The sequence below is a fragment of the Chiloscyllium punctatum genome, chromosome 42 (genome assembly GCF_047496795.1).
Source record: "Chiloscyllium punctatum isolate Juve2018m chromosome 42, sChiPun1.3, whole genome shotgun sequence".
NCBI classification, from domain to species: Eukaryota; Metazoa; Chordata; class Chondrichthyes; order Orectolobiformes; family Hemiscylliidae; genus Chiloscyllium; species Chiloscyllium punctatum.
In genome coordinates, this window is record NC_092780.1 from 12,642,119 (window position 1) to 12,665,585 (window position 23,467).

At 41.9% G+C, this 23,467-nt stretch overlaps 1 protein-coding gene across 2 annotated transcripts in view; it reads right to left on the minus strand.

Annotated features, from left to right (window-relative positions):
* The window catches only part of lrrc3ca (leucine rich repeat containing 3Ca), a 65,312-nt gene extending 50,032 nt beyond the window's left edge, over positions 1-15,280 (minus strand). The window contains exon 1 of one of the 2 annotated variants that reach the window (XM_072561415.1): positions 14,789-15,280. The gene's annotated coding sequence lies outside the window, so the exon portion shown is untranslated. Of the gene's footprint in view, positions 1-14,673 lie in introns of both variants that reach the window. The other variant, XM_072561414.1, reaches the window with a different exon arrangement.
* Between the last annotated feature and the right edge of the window lie 8,187 nt (positions 15,281-23,467).

Here is a 23,467-nt window from a genome sequence, read left to right on the forward strand (position 1 = left end):
ACGTGGGACTCCGTGATCTACGGTCTGTTCCCCGCGACGCACACTGAGACGAACATCAAATGTGCCTGGAGGATCATCAACTCAGTGAAAGACACTCTTTGGGTGGTCCAAAACCTGTTGATCTTCCAGCTGAAGGAGCTGCCCCCGACTGACTGTTGCAGACTGGCACATTCCAAGGTCGAGGACTACGTGTTCAGGGACGTGCTGACGCTTGGGGCAGCTGCCGCCAAGGCACAGCGGGGAAAGACCATCATGTAACATCTGCCTGCTTAAGAAGAACAGGGGCCCACCCAGTCATTTGGGCTCTGCTGACGCCTCAGCAGAACAGCTGGATAGTAAATGTACAGACTTGTATACAAGAAAAAAAATAAATTTTGATGTCTGTATGTAAAGCAATGTAATGTGTGCAAAAGAATGGCATGACCAATTGTATAGAGATCCAAATAATTTTATGAATAATGTATATTTTTGAAAAAAAAACAATTTTCTCTACATTTATATGCAGTTCTGAGGAAGGGTCACCGAACCTGAAACATTAACTCTGATTTCTCTCCACAGATACTGCCAGACCTGCTGAGCTTTTCCAGCAATTTCTGTTTTTGTTTCTGATTTCCAGCATCCACAGTTCTTTCAGTTTTTACATTTACATGCATTTGAGGTTCAGGGTGCGTCCAATAACTGAATGAACCACTTAACTTCGGCAGAAAGATCTCAGACAGTGGTCTTTCCGCACAGAAGATCCCACAGCATTATCTCAAAAAGAGACATTCTCGTCATACCCTGGCCAATACTTATGCCTCAATCAACTTCACCTTTTATTGGGATGTGCTGACATTTCCTACATTACGATAGTGACTGTACTTCAACAATATTTAATTAGCTGTAAAACACTTTCAGAAACCAGTGGCTGAGAAAAGTTCCATTTAAATGCAAATCTGTTTCTCTTTCAAATGAATATTTGCATTTGAACAAGTGATTTTTCTTCTTGTAGTACCAAGTTCAAACCGGCTAAACCTATTGGCACATGTCCCAAGATTAGCTGGAATATTAATTTTGTTGAATGAAGCTGATTTTAACTGTTTATTCACTGAATCATATTAAATAAGATCCGTTTTGGAGAAAGAGGGCTAAGGAGAGATTTGGCTCGAGATGTTTAAAGATGTAGTATGGTTTAAGAGGGTGAGTAAAGAGGAAGTGTTTCAGTGGCAGAAGGGCTGGTAATCACAAGACAGAAATTTGAGGTGATCAGCAAAAGATAAGGTAAAGTGAGGAATTATTATTTTACACAGGGTTGTGATCCACCTGACAAGGAAGAGTAGGAACCTTCAAAAGAGAATTGGATGAATAGTTGAGGAGAAGAATCTTTCAAGGCAATGGGGAAAGTGCAGGGATTGGGAATAAAAGTGGGGATCTGCTGGTACAATGCACCAAATGGACTGTTTCTATGCTGCACCATTCTAAGATTTTATAAATATGAAAAAATACTAAAGGAGAAGACTCTGTAACATTCCTATGAACCAATTTAATCGATTCAGGCACATGACCACATATTATTATTTGATCTAAGCTGACATCTGTTGTATGTGGATATGAAAGGGTTAATAACTGACAAGCGCAATAATTATCGCCTACTGTGAGGATATCATGGGGAACTGGTGGGAGAGTAAAGTAGAATCGTGTGGTAGACAGACTAAAGGCTAGATCTTTCCAAAGGTCTTTGTAGTAATGTAGAGCCTATTGTTACAGCTTGAACATAGTTGCAGAGATGTAGCCTGATTTACTCGACAAGATCCTTCTCATCAGATCTGAAAGTAGCTGCCATCGCACACACGAGACAATGTAATTCCCTGAGGAACCCACACTTTAGAAGTTACAGATGGCGGCATGCATAACAACTTCATCTTTATTAGACCATTATTCTCTAGGTCCTTCATTATATCCTCTCTGCAGAATTACCCTAATCTTTCACCTTTTGCCAATGTTGGGTTCCTTTGAGCCAATGGCTGTCAAGTTACCTGCTTGTGTCATTCTTGATAAAATAATACTTTAATCAGACAGATCTGATTTATTATTGTCCCATCTAATGAGATACAGTGAAAAGTATCGTTCTGTGTGCTATCCGGGCAAATTGTAAAACTGCTCCAATGCTCAGAAATTATCCTACTTTCAACAAGTCCATTAAACTATCCACCTCCTAACATATGTTTATATTCACCTCTTGTGTAAGTATCCTAGACAAGGTCTGCAGGACGCCCAGTCAAATTTCTTGTGGTGCTTTCTGCCTTTCCTTTGTTTGTAATTTCCAACAATCCTTATCACTGCAGCAAAAGACAGCCAATCACTCTCTGCCTAAACATTGATACAAGATAATTTATAAAATCTGCACTTTTCAGTCTCTTGATATTTTTCAGTGTTCCTAGCCTTTCCCTGATCACTTGTTTTCCAAAAATACATTACTGAAACCCTTTCAGATCATACTTTATATTCCAAGTGATTAATTTTCTGAATACAGCTCTCCTGACAAATTTAACTTCCTTAACTTTCTATTAATCTCTGTCCTCTGTTGTGCCTTTGAAATCAGGTTTCAGCAAAGGTACTTTTTCCCATTCTTTGTCTCACTTTTTCCATTTCCTTCTGCCTTCACTGTACATTCCTGGTGGAATATGTTAAATATTCGACATCTCAGACTAATGCAGAGATGACACTAGTTCATATGTGTATTACAGGTGTTATTCACAGTACAAAGCATTGTTTACTTTCAGGAGAAAGTGAGGACTGCAGATGCTGGAGATCAGAGTTGAGAGTGTAGTGCTTGGAAAGCACAGCAGGTCAGGCAGCATCCAAGGAGCAGGAGAATCGACGTTTTGAGCGTAAGCCCTTCATCAGAAATGATGTGTTTACTTTCACTCTGAGCCCACACCCAGACTTAGCCAATCAAGCATAGTGAGCATCAATTGTAAATAGACTCACACAATCAAACACAATAATTGAATATTTTAGGAAATAGTGCATTGCATTCTATAATGCATTCTTTAAAGGCTTCTATTTATCATTTGTAAACCCCCCACTTCATGGTTGGTCTAGTGTGGCTCCCTGGATTATTTTATGTGCTCAAATGATGCCACATAACCATTAATGTTTACCAGTGTTGGAGACCACATTTTCAGTGTCAACTTCATCACCACTGCCCCTCCACCCCTACCTGTGCCACTAAAATAAAGTTCTCTTTACCTGTGAAATATAACCCATAAAGTTACCTCTGAAGGAATAACAGAGCTTGATCTACGAGTATTAGTGTTAGGAATCAAAGCACATAGGGCCCGAACCTTAATTTAATGTTCTGACTGCAATATACAATAATTCAGTTACACAAGCTTTTAAAGTTCTCATACTCTCAGTTCAACAGTAGCCAGCAGTCCAACTGATTGATTCTTCTCAAACCACATTTATACTAGTAGTGATATAAAATGTAACATTGAAATAAAAACAAGTGAAGCAGCAAAAAAGCTAACTTAGTTTTGCTCCTCGTCCATATAAGGACGAGAGTTGGCCAAGCTAAGATCATCACCAGGAAGTTCAGAGTTCATCGTTAGAGTTCTGACAAAGAGTCATGCTGGACTCTGTTTCTCTCTCCACAGATGCTGCCAGACCTCCTGAGTTTCTCCTGCAATTTCTGTGTTTGTGTAAGATCATTCTCAGGTTTGTTGTAGGGTTTGGTTTTTGATTCTGAGTACAAGTTCGAAGGCTTCTAAATTTCATCTTTATCAGTCTCCAAGTCGAGCCTGTCATCTAAACAGATTCTGTTTGGATTATAGGAGACCAAAAGGCCATAACATATGGGAGCAGAATTCAGTCCATCAAGTCTGTTCCACCATTCAATCACAGCTGATAAGTTTCTCAACCCCATTCTCCCATTATCCCCCTGCAACCCTTGATCCCCTTGATATTCAAGAATCTATCTCAGTCTTAAATATGTCTTTAAAAAAAAATGACTCAGTCTCCACAGCCTTCTGTGGAAATGGATTCCATAGATTCACCACTCTCTGGCTGAAGATATTTCTCCTTTTCTCTGTTCTGAAAGGTGTTCCCTTTATTCCAAGGTTTTTCCCATGGGTCCTAGTGTGTCCTACTAATGGAAACATCTTCCCAACACCTACTCTGTCCAGGCCATTCAGTATTCTGTATGTTTTAATTAGATTCCCCCTCATCCTTCTGAACTCCATTGAGAGTTTAGCCTTTTATGACATATGAAGACACACACAGGCAGATGCACTAGGTAGGCCAATCAGTTTCTCGAGCCCACTCTGCCATTCTCAATCACCTTCACGGCAAATACTTCCAAGCACAAATTAGGAAGGGAAATGAGAACAGCCATAGTTCTGAATCATAAAATTAATTAGAATTATGATGTTTGAAAGTTCCTTTAGGCCAGTTTCGAGTTGCTCCAGTTGTCACTAGAAAAAGATCTTTGTGCTGAGGCCATTCACAGGAAGTTGATAACTGAGCGTTTGTTGCAGTTAGCTGCTGTCACTGGATGTACTTCCCACAGGCAGCTCAACTAACTGGAGAAGCAAAACTTGGCCTTTCTGCCCTCCAGGCAGCGGCCCTGGGATAGAATCCATTGTGGGGTGAAAGGTCAATGGGAGATGAGGTGATCACAGCCTTCGGATATGCTCTGGAGCAAAGATGACGTCTCTCTGGCCCTCACATCCTCAAACAATTTAGGAAAATTACATAAGTAAGCTTACTTATTGGGTGTCAATAAGGTGACATTGAAGACTGGAAAGCACAAATGGAGCAGACTTCAGGCCTACTCACCAGAGGGTAACCCAATTTTCGTGAAGGGTCCAAAGGCATTTTGCCCCTCATTAACACATACCTGGTTACACTAGATGCCTGAAAAATGACCTGACCCAAATCCGGACAGAATAGCTTATCAGACATCCTGGGGGACGAGAATATTAGTTCACATTACTGAAACTTATGTCAACCTATGCACCACAAATTCATCCGATTTCTTCCCACTTTGAACAAAAGGAGATTTTCAAATGAAAGACTTCTATCTTCACGCTGACAGCATGTTCGTGTTTGAAAATTAAATCCGATGCAGCACATTTTGTCTTTTATGAACACAGACTAGTCATCAAGAATGGTCATCAATGAATTACATAATGTAGTTTTTTTCTGACATAAGCTTAGTTAATTTCTTTTAACAAGACCTCAGCTTCCATTTCACTTCGAAATGCTAAAGCAGCAGTGAGAAACATAACAGATGGCCTGAGAGGTCCTGCACTTTACCATAAATAGTATATGGACTGTGCTGTCTTGGATATTTAATATAAAATTATATCACATTTATCTGTCCCATCTTTACTGCCTTCACTCCAAAGTTGCGGTTCACTGGGTCCCAGAACCTTCCCCTACATTGTCCAACTGGACGCTGAATGTCAGTGAGATATTAAAGTGCCAAATTTTTCACATCTAAGGCATTGTGTCGCAGGAATTAATGAGGAGCAATACACTGTGGCTTTTGTCGTGGTAATTGTTAGCACAAACATTTGTTGGCATATTTCTTTCACCAGTAAATGAACTAATCAAACTGTTTCCGAGTTTAGTTTTGCAAACTCAACATGGAACAGGAAAGTACTTGAAATGTTCTGATCAATGTATTTAGCAGATCAGAAATTTATAACAACCAGGCCATTAGCTGGAATTAAAAACACTTTTAACAATTTTTTTTAAAAAATCAGTTCTTTTTAAACAAATCAATATTTTAAAAAGTTCCAAAAACAGAAATTGCTGGAAAAGCTCAGCAGGTCTGGCAGCATCTGTGAAGACAAATGTTTCAGGTCCATTGACCTTTCCTCACAACAGCATTCTGAGGAAGAGTAACTCGACACAAAACATTAACTCTCCCAGACCTGTTGAGCTTTTACAGCAACTTCTATCTTTGTTTCTGATTCACAGCATCTGCAGTTCTTTTTTCTAAAGGTTCCTTGTTCTTTCTTTATTTATTTATATCTCATGCCACCATCAAACTACCTCTAACAAAAATCTTGCTGATTTCCACAGTCACCTGAGGTCAGGTCTGATCATAGAAGTCATTAGGAACATGTTGCTTTCAGGCTGGGTGCTGCTAAATGGAAAGAGAGTCTGAGGGGACAGAAAAATACAGAGGTAGAAACAGATTAAGAGAGGCAGACACAGGCGAAAAGAAAGAGTAAATATGGGAAGGCATTGATTATGCTTGTCTGGCTGTTATACCTCAATTCACAGTCTTTAGATTCAGGTGAACGCAATTTCGAAAGGATTTCACTTAAGTCTTAAGCAATAAGTCTGCACTAACAGACTTACTGATCTATACAGATATTCAATATCCATTACATAAATGTTCTCCTTGCAGCCCATTTAATCAATTTGCAAAGATAAGCTGTACATGACAACCAGATCCAATCGTTTATGGTGGTTATTTCATTTTCCTTTCTTTGGGATTTTTTTTTACTAGCATTGTGAGGTCTACATTATGCACATGCATACATTTCTAATTAAGGCAATTGGTTTATAGTGAATGAAAAATACCATTCTTTTTAACTTCAAGAGATCCTGGTATTTTTGCACATTTAGTGATTATATCCTGGAACTCTGTTCCATTTTCCCTGAAAATCACAGATCAGCAGCAATGTGGATAGAAGAGACCAATTTCAGAAAATTTGAAGATTAAAGACACGCATGATAACTTGCAAGGCATAGACTCTGGGAGAGGAAGCCTAGAGGAAGTACTGAACAAATATTGTAGCATAGAACATAATTCTAGTCCTCACATTATAAAAAAAATTGAGATAATGGAGAAGATACAAAAAACAATGCTACTATAATGGCACCAGAACTAGAAAGTTGCATCAGTCAAGAGAGTTTGAATAGGTTGGATTGTCTTCCTGCAGATTAGCCAAGGTAAAAAGCCCATGCGAGGTCAAGGGGATGGGTGAGGTTATGGGAGGGGTGATGTCTGGATGGGATCAGTGCAAATTCAATGGGCTGAATGTCCTCTTTCTGCACTGAAGAGATTCTATTAAAGATTGTGTTAAGGTAGACAACAGAGGAGATATCTCCACTTTTGAGTGGAACCAGAATATAGGACGATGGTGTTACAGTTCAGTCAGGGAGTCTGAGTTGCAGTAATACTTTTATATTTATGTCGTAGACGGGAGGAATAACTAATGATGGCAGGGGCTCCAAATGTCTTTCCATCACATGCCTGACTAGCTCTTCCTGCCTGCCATCAGGAGTCACAGACCTGATAATCAAAATGCTTGGCTACATTATGAACAACATTCCCTGGTCGACAAGATCTGGTGTAGGAATCAAACTTGGAGCTTCTAGCCCAGAGGTAGGGACACTACACAATGCAACACAAGATCTCCTAAGTACCAGAGCATCAGTATTAGGGAGTTCTAAGTTAAAAATCACACAACACCAGGTTATAGTTCAACAGGTTTATTTGGAGGCTCTAGCTTTCAAAGCGCTGCTTCTTCATCAGCTTCGAAAGCTAGAGCCTCCAAATAGACCTGTTGAACTATAATCTGGTGTTGTGTGATTTTTAACTTTTGCCTACCCCAGTCCAACACCCCAGTACCTCCACATCAGGGAATTCTAAAGTATCTTCTTTATCTAGAGAATGGGTTAGAAATTGAAACTTGCTACGACAGGAGTGGAGGCAAATCTTAGTGATTTATTTAAGATAGTGAGGCAAATGAGGGAGAAAAGGAGTTTATGCTAATGAAGTGAATGTACACATAGGCTCATGTGAGGCATTAACATGAACCATGGACCAGCTGAGTTGAATCGTCTGTGCTGTCAACATGTCTTAATACTTTGCAATGGGAAGTTGGTGAAAGGTGAATTATTGATTTATTTTACCAACTCCCCAAAACAAAGCACAATTAAACTGCAAGCTGTTTATTTGTTCGAGGCAGAGAATGAAGGAAACATAACTTTCCAGCAATGCCCAGGAGATATTTTTGATTTGCTGTGAAAATCCATGGGAAAAGACAGCTCCGAGTGGCAATAATTTCCCAAAGGGATTCAAACTCCTTGTGCAGACTGGAAAGAACCCGCCTATTTCCGTGCTCAAGAGCTGGAAACAAAGTGTAATTAAATCTTAATGAGTTTGGTTATATACTAACAGATGCATTTTGAATTTATAAATACATAATTCTCAGGCCTTACTTGGGAAGACAGAGAATGTCACAGCCATAAGTAACACAGGGTAACTCGAGTGATTTATCGGTTCCCTTCGCAGTCTGGGACTGCCCTTTCAGTAAAGGGTAATGAGCACACTTGAACAATTCTTTTTGCAAAAATAATTTGACCTTTACTATTGCGAAAATCCAAAACACTTCACTTAATGCTTTCAACAGGAGTTGCATTTATCACAAATTAAAAATGTCTTGCCTGAGACTTATTTATTTAAAAGGCCAGTCAATGGAGTAGATTGATTATCCATATCCCAATCATGTGCTTTTCTATCCAATTAGTCACAAACATTTCCATGGTGAAGCCATGCATGAGATATCAGAAGCGCATACTGAAATAAATATTCATGAGGTACATACTTATAAATATTATTAATTCTGTCATTTGAGAGGTGCATGTGGGAAAATAGGCACTAACTAAACAGCTTAGTGGAATTTCTCCATCAACAAACCTTGTTTTTTTTTAATTAAACCTTGTTTTTTTTCCACTAGTGGTCAGAAACAGGGGAGGAAACTACCAGCAAAGACAAAACTAGGCTAACACCAGTAAAAGATCATATTGTCACTTCAGACTGCTACACAAAAACACCACTGTGTAACATTTCAAATGAATCCAAACTAAACTCTCCTCAGTTAATTCCATTCTCCTGTCAATTCCAATCTAACTCTCTTCCCACATTTATCTTTTATATAATTGCTTGGTGGTACAGTAGTTAAGATTAAAGATTTGTTAAAAGGAGACATTACGTGGAAGCTATTTTTGTCCTGCACTCATCAGGACCGCAATGCAAGAAAACCCATTTTTGAAATGCAGCATAAGAGAATCCCTCTACTCATGCTGTATAAATTCTGTTACCTTTTGAAAGTTGGCTTTCTTGTGTTTCAGTCATAGTGGGTACAATATTAAAAGCTTTGTCTTTGTGTCCATTTTTTATTGGTGTTTGCTTTCCAAAGGTTTGTCAATTCCAGAATAACATGTTAAACCATGCAGTTGCTCCAGTCTCTGAAAACATGGCCAGTCGCTAAAATAACTCCACAAAGGCCAGTATCCCATCACTAAGTCAGCATTTACTTACACGTGCTTAGTACATGACACTGACCCAGCTAGCTCAGAGCCAGCTCCTAGAGGGAAAAGAACCTCTGACATTCCTGCTTGCATCTGTCAGCCAGGATTCCCTTTTTGGACCAGATTAACAGCCCCAATCAGGGAACTCATATTCTATGAGATCCACCTGGATGACCTCATTACAATCATTACTGTCACTTTCACCCTGTTGAGTGATTTACTGACTGAACTGGCTCATTAAATGCATTCTGATGTTAATGGGTTCTCCCCGCATCTTTCCACCAGAATAAGAAAATTTATCTTTACATAAATTCCTTTAAACAGACTACTTTGTGATGGGCATAAAAGTACACCCGCACTACATTTTCACTGCCTGTTACTTTAACTTGCTTAAGGCCTGAATTTCAAGCTCAGGATGTTCAACTGTCATTAAACATTTCACAACATTATTTCCTTCTCACCTCAGCAATATACCTGCCATAGAAAAAGTCCAAAAACTTGGCTTCTCCTGCTGTCCTGTTTCTGTGAACGCCAGAGTGTGGCAATTTATTTCTGGCCTCCCAGTTCCATTTGAGCATTTGCTGGTACTCGCAAGCTATGCACTAAGAATGGAAAGAAAATTCAACCTGACTGCTTTAGCTTTGGCTGTTTGAATAGGTTTTCAGGTTAAGGAATTGTGGGTGAGGAAGCTGTTGATGTGCCATGCAAATGTCTCATCATTCTGACTTCTCAGTTCTGCCCCAAAAAAGATCTATGATCACCAGTTTTTTTCATTGTAATTGTTGCTGTGTTCACATGTTGTTCTGTGCAGGAGCAGGAGACCAGTAATACAGTGGTAATATTACTGGGCTAGTAGACAGAGACACACATTAATGCAGATATGGGACGAACTCTTAACCTTCGAATAGAGGTAGGAATCGGGTGCAGAATGCTGCAGGTAATTGTTTTTCCTTCTGCTTTTCTAAACCAGTACAATTTCCATGAGGCCTTATTGCAGATTTGGAAGACCGCATGTTGCTAAATGTAGCAACATTATCTGTGTTAGGGGTCACCATTGTGAGAACTGCAAGGAAACTGTACTTCCTCCAGCACAACATTTTCAGGTGGTAATGTCGGATCTTGAAAGCTCTGAAACAAAAACCCTTTCCTCCTGGGAGAGGTCATAATCACTGAAGGCTGTCTGAGCCGTTCAAAGGGGGTGTCAGGCTTTTATCCATTGGCTGCAGCACCGATGAGAGCCAACATTGCCTCTTTCACAGAAGGGACACTGCATGTCAGGCACCCAACTGGACAGCAATGGGCCTGCCTTGGTATCAAGGACCCATCAGGGTGAACCAGCCACCTACCACGTGCTGCTAGTCAATCAGAAGCAGGCAACTCTCACAGACCTAAGGCCAGATGCTCCAGCATCCACCCAAAGCTTGGGAATTATTGCCAGGTTTCTGGGCCACAAGCGGGAGGAAAGGAAGAGCAAACATGGGGTAGGGATCATTGGGGTAAGGAGGTCAGGAGCAAGGGCAAGGTGTGGGGTGGGGTTGTTGACTCTTGTTGTGCCATCCTTCCTGAATGTTGGGCTGGTTGATCAGGTAGTGCCACTGTGCCACCCACAAAATAGTCATTAACTGTCCACTCGTTGGCTGCAATGTTAGGCAGGGCTGGAAAAGCTGTCCATGGGTCACAGATTTAATCAGGATGGACACAGGATGCCAGTGAGACCCCCACCTCCCATTCCTCCAACTGGGGCAACACAGTGGTTCGCACTGCTGCCTCACAGCGCCAGGGATCCGGGTTCGATTCCAGTCTTGAGCAACTGTCTGTGTGGAGTTTGCACATTCTCCCCGTGTCTGTGTGTGTTTCCTCCAGATGCTCCGGTTTCTTCACACAATCCAAAGGTGTACAGGTTAGGTGAATTGCTCATGCTAAATTGCCCCGTAGTGTCCAGGGATCTGTAGTTTAGGTGCATTAGTCAGAAGAGATATAAAGTAATGGTTTTGTGTGGGAGGGTCAGTATGGACTTGTTGGGCCAAAGGGGCCTGTTTCCACACAGGAGAGATTCTATGATTCTAATTAAATATTCCTGACACCAATCTTTCCATGGAGGAGGGGCATTAAATTCTGCCTGAGGAGTTACGACCATTCTGACAGGTAAGTGTAAAGTGCTTTGACAACTTCAAGCTGGCATTTATTGTAATGTAGCTTTGTGTTTAATGCAGTGCATCATTGAGGGATGGATCCTGCAAAGGTAAGTTGAATCTCACATTGAACAGCATTGTGCAGTTGTTGTCATGCATTACCGTACAGGCGAAGGTCTACAATGCAGGCTGTAAGTGACTCATGGCCTGTGTTATGAGTAACACTTGCACTTCATGCCCAGATAATATAATGGCAAAATAGTTCTGTTGCTCTGTCACAATCCTTCTAGATTGATTAGAGTGCTGCTTTAATCACAGAGAGTGCTCCAATGGTCTTCCTACTAATTATTCAGTTTCAAAAATCAAATTGCCCTCTCTGCTTCAAGATGTTCGCTCAACATCCCTGAGTTAAAAGTTCTCATTGATTCATAACACCGCTATTGGTGGAGAAAGAGTTATTTTTAAAAAATTGAACACGATAATTCTTTTCCACATCCAACTGGTCAGCAGAATGACACCAATTGAGAGCTCTTTCAAGGACCTAGTGAAGACACAATGGGCTGGTTGGCTTGCATAGTTTCAACACGGAGGGAGGCCAATTTTATTCAGACCTATGCCAGGCAAAGCTGAGACTGGGTTTTGCTTAAGCAGACCAATTCTCTCTAGAATTTGAAGGATTTTGTCCAGCCCTTTCAGTGTAATTGGCTCTCAGTAAACTAAGGGTTTCACGACTTAATCAGGTTGTAGTGCCCTGGCTGACAACCAAAAGCAGATACTTCCCTTTCCTGCTTGTTTTTTTTGAGCAACTATTTTAAGACTACAAGTATTGAATGTGGCTACAAATTATTCCAGGATACATTGCCAGCTTTCCTCAATTGCTTTAAATAACTCCAGAAGTTAGATAAGAGGAACAGCCAGCACAAAATCGATGCTGGTTTGTGAACAGGATGGTTGGATTACATTATATAGTGAGTAAATCATTGATAATACAATTCTTTTTAATGCAATCTTTTTCTAATGTCTTCTAATACATTTCGTCATTATGACATTGCCTTCCATCTCTTTCACTGTTTAAGGTTCTCAAACTGTGCATCAATTAGATAAGGAAAAGTGTTTTACATTGATCTGGCTCCCTCTTTCATCTCTCCTCAGTTGACCAGGCACTTTAGATGAGGGCTTCTCTGCTTGTCACAGTGAATAGCAAGGATCCCACTGCGCTGCTTAAAAACTTAGGGGAGGTGACGGCCTAGTAGTACTATTGCTAGATTATTATTCAAGAGACCTCGGTAATGTTCTGGGGACCCAGGTTCAAATCCTGCCATGACAGATCATGGAATCTGAATTCAATAAAAATCTGGCATAAAGAGTCTAATGATGACCATGGTTGATTGCTAGTGAAATTCATTCTGGTTCACTAATGTCCTTTCGAGATTGAGGAGTTCAGGCCTATACTCTCTGGAGTTTATGTGTATGAGAGGAGATACTAAAGGGGATTGATAAAATAGATGTAGACAGGCTGTTTCCTCATGTGGGGTAATCAAGAACGAAAGGGCCTGACTTTAGGATAAGGCATAATAGATGAGGAGAAATTATTTCTCTCAAAGGATCCTGTGGAATTCATTCCCCCAGACTGTGGTATATGCTGGGACATTGAGTAAATTTAAAGAGGAGATAGACAGATTTTTAATTAATAATGGGTTTATGGGCTATGCAGAGTGGGCAGGAAAGTGGAGTTGTGGATGAGTTGAGATCATCCGTGATCTTATTAGATGGTGGATCAAGCTCAAGAGGCTAAACTGCTTGCTCCAGCTCTGAGTTCTTTATGGAAGGTAACTGCCATCCTTACCCGGTCTGGCCTCTATGTGGCTCCAGACCCATAGAAATGTGGATGACCTTTAGTTGTCCACTGGACATTAGGGGATGGGCTTTAAATTCTGGCCTTGCCAGAGAGGTCCACATCCTGTAAATGAATAAAATGAGCAGAGAATTCTCTTTATATCCTCCAGACCATTTCTCCCTCAATCAGCATTCCTCCCACTGTGAGTGTACCTGCACCGGATGGACTGCACTGGTTCAAGAAGGCGTCTCAAGGCCAATTAGGTTTGGAAACAGATACCAGCCTCATTAAAACCATCAGCAGCCCATGAACAAATTAAAGAGAGAAATAACCAGAATTACTGGCCGTGCATTGTCTCTGTATTGTTAATTTATAAGCATATAGCTAGGAAATCCGATGGAGAGTTGTTTTAATCTCAATACAGTTCAATATACAGATTACACTATAGGTTTTTTGCAGCTGTCTATTCACACTGCACATGACAAGGTTACTTCAATCAAATACAATCAAAGACTGTTTGAAAAGATTGAAGATTTTATCTCAAGGTTCCCCCATGAATAAACTTCCTTTTCAAAGTTGGTGTCCTTAAGGTTCAGCTTTAATAAACAGCAAAGCAGATCTTGAGAACTGGAAGAAATACTTAAGTAATAGAGGGGCAGGGAAGGAAATGCAGGACAATGGGAAACCAATAGGGGAGTGGGATTACAATCTCGCTGGAGCCAGATGGCCTCATATTTCCCCAGTGGTGGTCAGTCTGTCCTGTTCACAAAGAATAGTTTTGCCTCAAATACCTACTCTGCCACTTGTGAAGTATTCTATTTTTTTAAAGTAATTATTTGTCTTAATACTTTGAGATGAGGTTTCATTATTAAAATAGGATACTGTATACAGTAATAAAGGAGCTTTCTTTGGGGTTAACAAAAACATTCTCGCGGAGTCGGTGTCCTCCTCTAGAGGTCGCGTTTCCCAAACATTTATATTAAGTTCTGGCTTTGGCTGCAATGAATTCATTCTCAATGAAGGATCATGCAATGTAAAAGAACATTCGGAAAACAAAGGGGGGTGGTGGTGGAGAGGGTGATTTGCACAAAGCAACCGAACATATTTACGGGGACAGAGTCCCAGAATAAAACCACATTTTCTTACGGGGCTCACCAGCCCTCCCTCCAAATCTCTTCCCTGAAGATCAGCATCCACAGGCTCTGTGCCTATGTCCACTTACTGGGGCGGGATGGCTGTGTGTGAGTGAGTGAGGGACACAGACAGAGCGAGACAGCAGCAGCATCGGAGGAATAGAGACAGCAAACAGCCCACTGCACCCACTCTGTCCTGGCTCTCCCCATCACAGGGAGGGAAAGGCACGTCAAATCCATGGGGAAGACTTACCTGACAATGCACAACTCTCTAACCCGCAACACCGCATCGTTAGACCTGGAACAATAGGCGCTCGAATGCCGAAAGCAACAGGCTCTTTGCCTTAAGAGAGAAAAAAATTACAAACGTGTATAATCTTGAAGCTAGATTGTCTTTCACCCTCCGGCTCCTTCCATTGACACCAAGAGTCTTCCTCAGACACAATTATTCAGTCTGCTTCGACTCATGGGTTCCTTCTTCAAGTATCTCCGATCACTTTGTTTTATCCGCTTTCCTCACAATCTCCACCAAGAGCAATTACGTGTTGTTTGCTGCAGATTTGTCAATCGAATGGTTCACTTGACGCTGTGGAGTTCTTCGTGCGGATGGCTTCTCGCCTCTTGTTTTTTCTCTCTCTCTCTGTCCTTGGATGATTTTTGCCTCCTGCAGTCTGTCACTGACTGCTCCTCTGTGTGTGTGTGTGTGTGAATCCGATTTCACCCTCTCCCCCCACCCCCAACAAACAAAACTGCTACAAAGGCTGGAAGATTAGGAATCTCTCTGCGTGTGTGTGCCTCCTGCTTACAGCACACAGCATCAGCAGGGAATCACCAACATCTGGGACAGTCCACTCATATTATACACTTGCACCCCTCGCTCTCTGAAAGGGACTTTTAATACACACGGGGACCTGACAATTTATCGAATAACAGGAACGAGAGGAGGTCTGCATTTCCCTTCACCAATACTGAACCGACTGCTTTAAAATATGCCCATTCACAAGTTCAGCATTTACAAAGGAAAACAATTCTTTCATTTAACGCTTCTAAAGAAAACACGCTTGTGTTTATAACAAGACCTTATGGTGTCACTCTATCTGAAAGTGCCTCATAGCCAATTAATCTCTGCTTTCGATTTGCAATGAACCATTGAATCTCACAGTATAGGAGTCCAATTTATCATATCCCTCTCTTTGAAAGCTAAACTGGGTCCCTTTTCAATATGAATTCAACAGTTCTGATTTTCTTTAAGGGTGAGATAATATTGAACATTATAAATAACAGCTCATACTTTATTAGGGGGAGAGACATAGGAGTAGGGCCAAGCTGTTCAGCCCCTCTAGCCTAGTCCACCTTTCAATGACAGCATTGCTGATCTATGCCTCAACTATATTTGCACATTTTTATTATTGTTCATTTACAGATTGTTTTTAAGGTACCAATCCGAGTCTTGAAATTTTTAACTGACCCAGCATCTACAGCCTTTTTGGGAGAGAGAAATTAGAAATTCCAAGACACATGGTGTTGAATAAATGCTTCCTGATGTTCACTCACCTGCATGTACAGCTGGCCTACCTGCATCTGTAGCCTTACATATGCCAGTGAATATAACTATAGTTCGTATAAATTTTCCTCACAATTTAAGCCTTGGCAAGAAATAGGAAAATAACACCACCTTAAGAAGTTATTTTACATTCTCATTATGTTCCAAAGCACTTCACGGTTGAAGAACTACGTTTGAAGAGTCACCACCATTGTCTTGTAACAAAGCATGACAGCCACAATATTTTCCTGGATCCAAAAATCCTCATATTACCTGGTAACGGTTAAGGTACACTGGCTGGTCTAGGGGCATTGCTGTGATGTATAAATACTCAAGACTTAAATTCATCAATCCATTTGTAGCTGTTATGCGATGATTAGGTGCAAATTTTTGTCACTTAACTATTCAAACCAAGTTTCTTACATGGCAACAGCTTGAAATTATGCAAAATCCATTCGAACAATCAGATTGCTTGCTCCAATTGTTTTATGAAAAATGGAATCAATACAGCACTTTTCAAAATGTGAAACAAATTATTCCTTTGGTTTAAAGTGTTTAAATCTGTGAAACAAATAATGAAACTTTTGCAGGTGAGGTAACTTTACCTGATGAACAAATCAGCCATTTTTCCATGAAGATATTGTTGCATTGGAATGGAAAGTGCATCACTGTGGTTTTGATAGAGTGCATTGGTTTAATGCAGTGCATTATCATTAGATTGTGAGGCACTCAAATTGTCACCTGAGAATTTTTTGAATACAGCATATCTTTGTGGGATAAAAGATGTGTGAGTTGTCACACAATGGGCTGGGTTTAACATCCTCCTTTTGGGGCAGCACGGTGACTCAGTGGTTAGCACTGCTGCCTCACAGTGCCAGGGACCCGGGTTCATTTCCCTCCTTGCGCCACTGTCTGTGTTGGAGTTTGCGCATCCTCCCCGTGTCTGCATGGGTTTCCTCTGGGTGCTCCAGTTTCCTTCTACAGTCCAAAGATGTGCAGGTCAGGTAACTTGGGCATGATAAATTGCCCATTGTGTTAGGTATGTTAGTCAGGGGTAAATGTAAGGGAATGGGTCTCGGTGGGTTGCTCTTCAGAGGATCGGTGTGGACATGTTGGGCTGAAGGGCCTGTTTCCATTCTGTGGGGAATCTAATCTAAAGATGTCAGGCAGGGGTATTTAGGTGCCATGAGATGGGTGTTGTTTTGGTGCCTTCCTACTCACTGTCCCTCATTGCTCTTGTCGCAAGCTTACCCACATTGAGGAAGGAGTTGGGATATCCTCCTCTCCGTGAGACAACAGAGGCCCTTAATTCATCAGTTAATGTCCACCTAAGGACCTCCTCCTGCCCCTAATGAGATCTTTGCCATGACAGAGGATGTGTTCAGCCTGCCAGGTATCACTGAAGAGCCAAAAGTAGGATGGTGCTCACTTTATCCTCACCACCACTATCTCCCACCATCTTGCCCATGTGAGGATCCACACCACTAATTCCTGATGAAGGGCTTATGCCCGAAACATTAACTCTCCTGCTCCTCGGATGTTGCTTGACTTGGTGTGCTCTTCCAGTGCCATTCTTTTTGACTCCACACCACCCCCCCCCCCCCCCCCCCCCCCAGCCTCTGTTCTGTCCTCTCACCCTCCCTCACTGTATCTGGTTAGTCTGGGTCCCCTTCATAAAATCCATTCAACAAGTTTAAGCTCATCTGAAGCACTTGGGGCCTCACTTGCATCAAGCCCTCCGTCCTCAGCATTCTTCTGCTCTCTGACCTGCACCGACTCCCAATCGACAGTACTGCCATTTTAAAGTGCATCTCCTTGTTTTCAAATCCCTCTGTTGCCCTACCTCTCTCTAACTTTGTAATTTCCTCCAACCCTGTAACCCCCTGAAATATTTGTGCTTATTTAATTTGAACATTTTAATCTCTCCATCATTGGTGACTGCACTTTCAGGTATACAAAGAATAAAGAACAAAGAAAACTTACAGCCCAGGAACAGGCCCTTCGGCCCTCCAAGCCTGAGCCGATCCAAATCTACTGTCTAAACCTGTCACCCAATTCCTAAGCATTTGTATCCCTCTGCTCCCCACATACTCATGCATCTGTCCAGATACATCTTAAATGAATCTACCCCCATGCTTGCCTCTACCAGCTCTGCTGGCAACACATTCCAGACACCCACCACCCTTTGTTTGAAGTACTTGCCATGTGAGTCCCCCTTAAACTTTCCATTTCTCATCTTGAAAGCGTGACCTCTCGTTATTGAATCCTTCACCCTGGGAAAAAGCTTGTCTCTATCCACCCTGTCTATACCCTTCATGATTTTGTAAACCTCAATCAAATCCCCCCTCAATCTCCTTTTTTCTGATGAAAACAAACCTAACCTACTCAAACTCTCTTCATAGCTAGCACCTTCCATACCAGGCAACATCCTCGTAAACCCTCTCTGCACCTTTTCCAAAGCATCCATATCCTTTTGGTAATGTGGTGACTAGCGATCAAGGCCTAAGCTCTGAAATTCGCTCCCTAAAACTCTCCATCTCTCTTTTGTTGCTTCAAGATGCTTTCAACGGTTTAATCAAGCTTTTGTCAGCTGTGCTAATATCCTTGGTGACTATAACTCTGAAGATGGACGAGAGAGATCCAGTAGATGTAGTGTACCTGGACTTTCAGAAAGCTTTTGATAAAGTCCCACATAGGAGGTTGGTGAGCAAAATTAGGGCGCATGGTATTGGGGGCAAAGAACTAACTTGGATTGAAAGTTGGTTGGCTGATAGGAAACAAAGAGTAGTGATAAACAGCTCCATTTCGGAATGGCAGGTAGTGACCAGTGGGGTACCGCAGGGATCCGTGCTGGGACAGCAGCTTTTTACAATATATGTTAATGATATAGAAGATGGTATTATTATAACATTAGCACATTTGCTGATGATACTAAGCTGGGTGGCAGGGTGAAATGTGATGAGGATGTTAGGAGATTACAGGGTGACCTGGATAAGTTAGGTGAGTGGTCAGATGCATGGCAGATGCAGTTTAATGTGGATAAATGTATGGTTATCCACTTTGGTGGTAAGAACAGGAAGGCAGATTACTACCTAAATGGAATCAATTTAGGTAAAGGGGCAGTACAGAGAGATCTGAGTGTTCTTGTACACCAGTCAATGAAGGTAAGCATGCAGGTACAGCAGGTAGTGAAGAAGACTAATAGCATGCTAGCCTTCATAACAAGAGAGGTTGAGTATAGAAGCAAAGAGGTTCTTCTGCAGCTGTACAGGGCCCTGGTGAGACCACACCTGGAGTACTGTGTGCAGTTCTGGTCTCCAAATTTGAGGAAAGACATTCTGGCGATTGAGGGAGTGCAGCGTAGGTTCACGAGGTCAATTCCTGCAATGGCAGGATTACCTTACACTGAAAGACTGGAGCGACTGGGTTTGTATACTCTTGAGTTTAGAAGACTGAGAGGGGATCTGATTGAGACATATAAGATTATTAAAGGATTGGACACTCTGGAGGCAGGAAACATGTTTCCGCTGATGGGTGAGTGCCGAACCAGAGGACACAGTTTAAAAATACAGGGTAGACCATTTAGGACAGAGATGAGGAGAAACCTCTTCACCCAGAGAGTGGTGGCTGTGTGGAATGCTCTGCCCCAGAGGGCAGTGGAGGCCCAGTCTCTGGAGTAATTTAAGAAAGAGTTGGATAGAGCTCTTAAGGATAGTGGAATCAAGGGTTATGGAGATAAGGCAGGAACAGGATACTGATTAAGGATGATCATATTGAATGGTGGTGCAAGCTCGAAGGGCAGAATGGCCTACTCCTGCACCTATTGTCTATATCTTCAGGATTAATGACGAGATGGCAGCAGAATAGCAGTGCAGCATGAGGGCCTGTCCTCGGAGCACCATTCGTTCTTACTGCTTTTTTCCTTGTTTCACTGTTTTCCTTTCTTACTTTAATCTACTTAGCTTCAGTGGAGAGCGAATTTGTTGCAGCGCGGAGGAGATCAGTTGGGAGGAGAGCGAGGTCAGTGTGAAGGGGATCAAGCCATCAAGGGGAGAGCAAGCAAGCAAGCAAGTGGAAGGAGGTCCACGGCATCTTGCAGCGGCGAGCGAGCGCACGGGGAAATGTTGCTTATCGCCTGGAGAGAGCGGAGGCAATGACGGCGACGGCATTGCGGCTTTGTTGGGTCCAGAGCGGAGCAGCACCCGGGGGGTCGGTGTGGGGGACATTGGCGGTCAGCTGCATCATGGCTTGTTGTGGTCCGGAGCGTGGCAGTGGCTGGGAGCCTGGAGCGGGGTCTTTGATGATCGGAGATTGAGCCCAGTGCAGGAAGAGTGAGCCCAGCACCATGGTGAGGGGTTTCCCCAGTATCTGCAGCAGTCCGAGATGTCCCAGATAGTTGGCCCTTGCAGGGAGACCCAAGCGGAGGAGATCGAGCCCTTGCAGGGTTAAGTTCTTCTGAAAGACTGTTGAACTTTTAACTTTATCTCTTTATTTTTCCTTCTTAATACTAAGTGGGACTGTAATGTGTAACTTTAAACTTTGTTTCTTTATTTTTCTACATTGTACCTAAGATTTTGAACCTCGATACCTTTTTACTGAAGATGGCGTCAGGAATGATGAAATTGTACACTTTTCACTGAACTCCTGTATCCCTGTACTCGAGTACACGTGACAATAAAATCTAATTCTAATATTAAATTTTAATTTATAACGCTGCTGTGAAGCCTTTTGGAATGTTTCATCATCTCAAGGCTTATTAACTTATCAAAGTACAGTGCAATGAATATAACATTGAGATGGGCGGAAATTAAGAAATGGTCATTTACAAGTGGAGAGCCAAATTGCAACATTTAAGTATTTGCTCATCCAACAATTACAGAGTGGTAACTCCATTACTTTGGCACCGGTTCACTTTGAAAAGACTTGGAACAGAGCTGCCAAGTACAAAATGTGAATATATTTGCAATATTGACTGCAACAAATGAACTGAGTGCTTTTTAAGTTTTACTTGACAGAAATCTTGTAGCCTTCACCCTCTCTTATACAATTAGGCTTTGATCCATTAATATTTGGTGCTAATGAAACCGGTGAAGTGGTTTTAATGCTGTTAATAGCCATACACAGGACATTATGTTGCAACTATGCAACAGAGCATCACTTGGCATGGCATGGTATTGTAATAGAAAGAAAAAGAGATTGTTTTCATAGGGTGCCATACACAGCTTTCCGATATCCCAAAATGTTTTATGCTAATTAATTACATTTGAACGCAGACACCCAGAGCACGGTGGCTCAGTGGTTAGCACTGCTGCCTCACAGCGCCAGGGACCCGGGTTCAATTCCTGCCTCGGGCGACTGTCTGTGTGGAGTTTGCATGTTCTCTCCGTGTCTGCGTGGGTTTCCTCCGGGTGCTCCGGTTTCCTCCCACAGTCCAAAGATGTGCAGGTTAGGTGAATTGGCCATACTAAATTGCCCATAGTATTAGGTGTAGGGATAAATGTAGGGGAATGGGTCTGGGTGGGTTGCTCTTCAGAGGGTCGGTGTGGACTTGTTGGGTCGAAGGGCTTGTTCCCACACTGTAGGGAATCTAAAAAATTTGTAATTTAGGAAATAGTGATATTCATTGAAGTAACAGTTAATAGTTTCTCCCAATGTATTAGCAGTCAACAGAGGGCTGTCAAACAATCAATTGATTAATCACACATTTCTTGACTGTAGCAGAAACCAATGACACAGTGCCACACCAAATACATTATAGACTTTCAGCCAATAATTTTAATGATATACCTGGCCCACAGAAAGATAACTGTGATTGCTGGAGATCAGTCATCTCAGCTCCAGGTCATCTTTGCAGGAATTCCAACCATCTTCAGCTGCTTTGTCAATGACCTTGCCTCCATCATAAGGTCCAAAGTGGGGATGTTTTCCGATGATAGCCCAATGTTCAGCACTATTCACAATACCTCAGATAGTGAAGAGGTCCATGTTCAAATGTAACAAGATCTGGACAATATCCAGGCTTGGGCTGACATGTGGCAAGTGACATTCATACCAAACAAATGCTAGACAATGACCGTCTCCAATAAGATACAATCTAACTACCATTCCTTGACGTTCAATTGTGTCACCATCACTGAATCTCCCACTACCAACATCCTGGAGGTTACCACTAATCACAAACTCAACTGGACTCACCACATAAACACAGTGGCTATGAAAGCAGGTCAGAGGCCAGAATATTGCAGTGAGTAACTCACCACCTGATACCCCAAAGCTTGTCCACCACCAATAAAGCACAAGACAGGAGTGAATAGATGTATCTCCAATGACACTCAAGAAGCTTGATACCATCAAGGCCAATGAAGCCCATTTGATTGGCACCAGATCCACAACTATCCACTTCCTCCACTACTGGTGCTCAGTAGCAGCAGTGTATACTTTCTACAAGATGCACTGCAGAAGTTCACCAATGATCCTTAGACAGCACCTTCCAAATACATGAGCACTTCCATCTAGAAGGACAAGGGCAGCAGGTATATGGGAACAAGTTTGCCTCGAAGCCACTCACCGTACTAACTTGGAAATATATTATTGTTCCTTCAGTGTTGCTGGGTCAAAATCCTGGAATTTCCTCCCTAATGGCATGTGGGCTGCAGTCGTTCAAGAAGGTAGTTCATCACCACCTTCTCAAGAACAGCTAAGGATGGACAATAAATGCTGGCCAGCCAGCAATGCCAATATCTCAAGATTGAATGTTTTAAAAAGACTAGACACATTGAGTGTCAGAGTTGGGAGGTCATGCTGTGGCAGTACAGGACATTGGTTAGGCCACTTTTGGAATACTGCATGCAATTCTGTTCTCCCTGCTATATGTTGAAAAATGTTGTAAGACTTGAAAGGTTTCAGAAAAGATTTATAAGGATGTTGCCAGGGTTGGAGGGTTTGAGCTATAGGATAGGCTGAATAGGCTGGGTCTGTTTTCCCTGGGAGGTCAAAGGCTGAGGGGTAACCTTAGAGAGGTTTGTAAAATCATGAGGGACATGGATAGGTTAAATAGACAAGGCCTTTTACCTGGGGTGGGGGAGTCCAGAACTAGAGAGCAGAGATTTAAGGCGAGAGGGGAAAGATTTAAAAGGGGGAACATTTTCATGCAGAGAGTTGTGCGTGTGTGGAATGAGCTGCCAGAGGAAGTGGTGGAGGCTGGTACAATTACAACATTTAAAAGGCATCTGTTTGGGTATATGAATAGGAAGGGTATAGATTTAGTATATCTGGGTCGGCATAGACGAGTTGGACTGAAGGGTCTTTTTCCATACTGTACATCTCTGTGACTCTATGACTCCAAGAGACATTAAAACTATTAATAGGGCTGCTGCAGATCATGTAACCATTACAATTTCTCAAGCAAATACCAAATTAAATATGGATATTTCACTTTGCTTAAGAATAGAACAATACAAAAAAACTTTAGAATTTCCAGCCAGCTTGTATCACAGTCTCATTC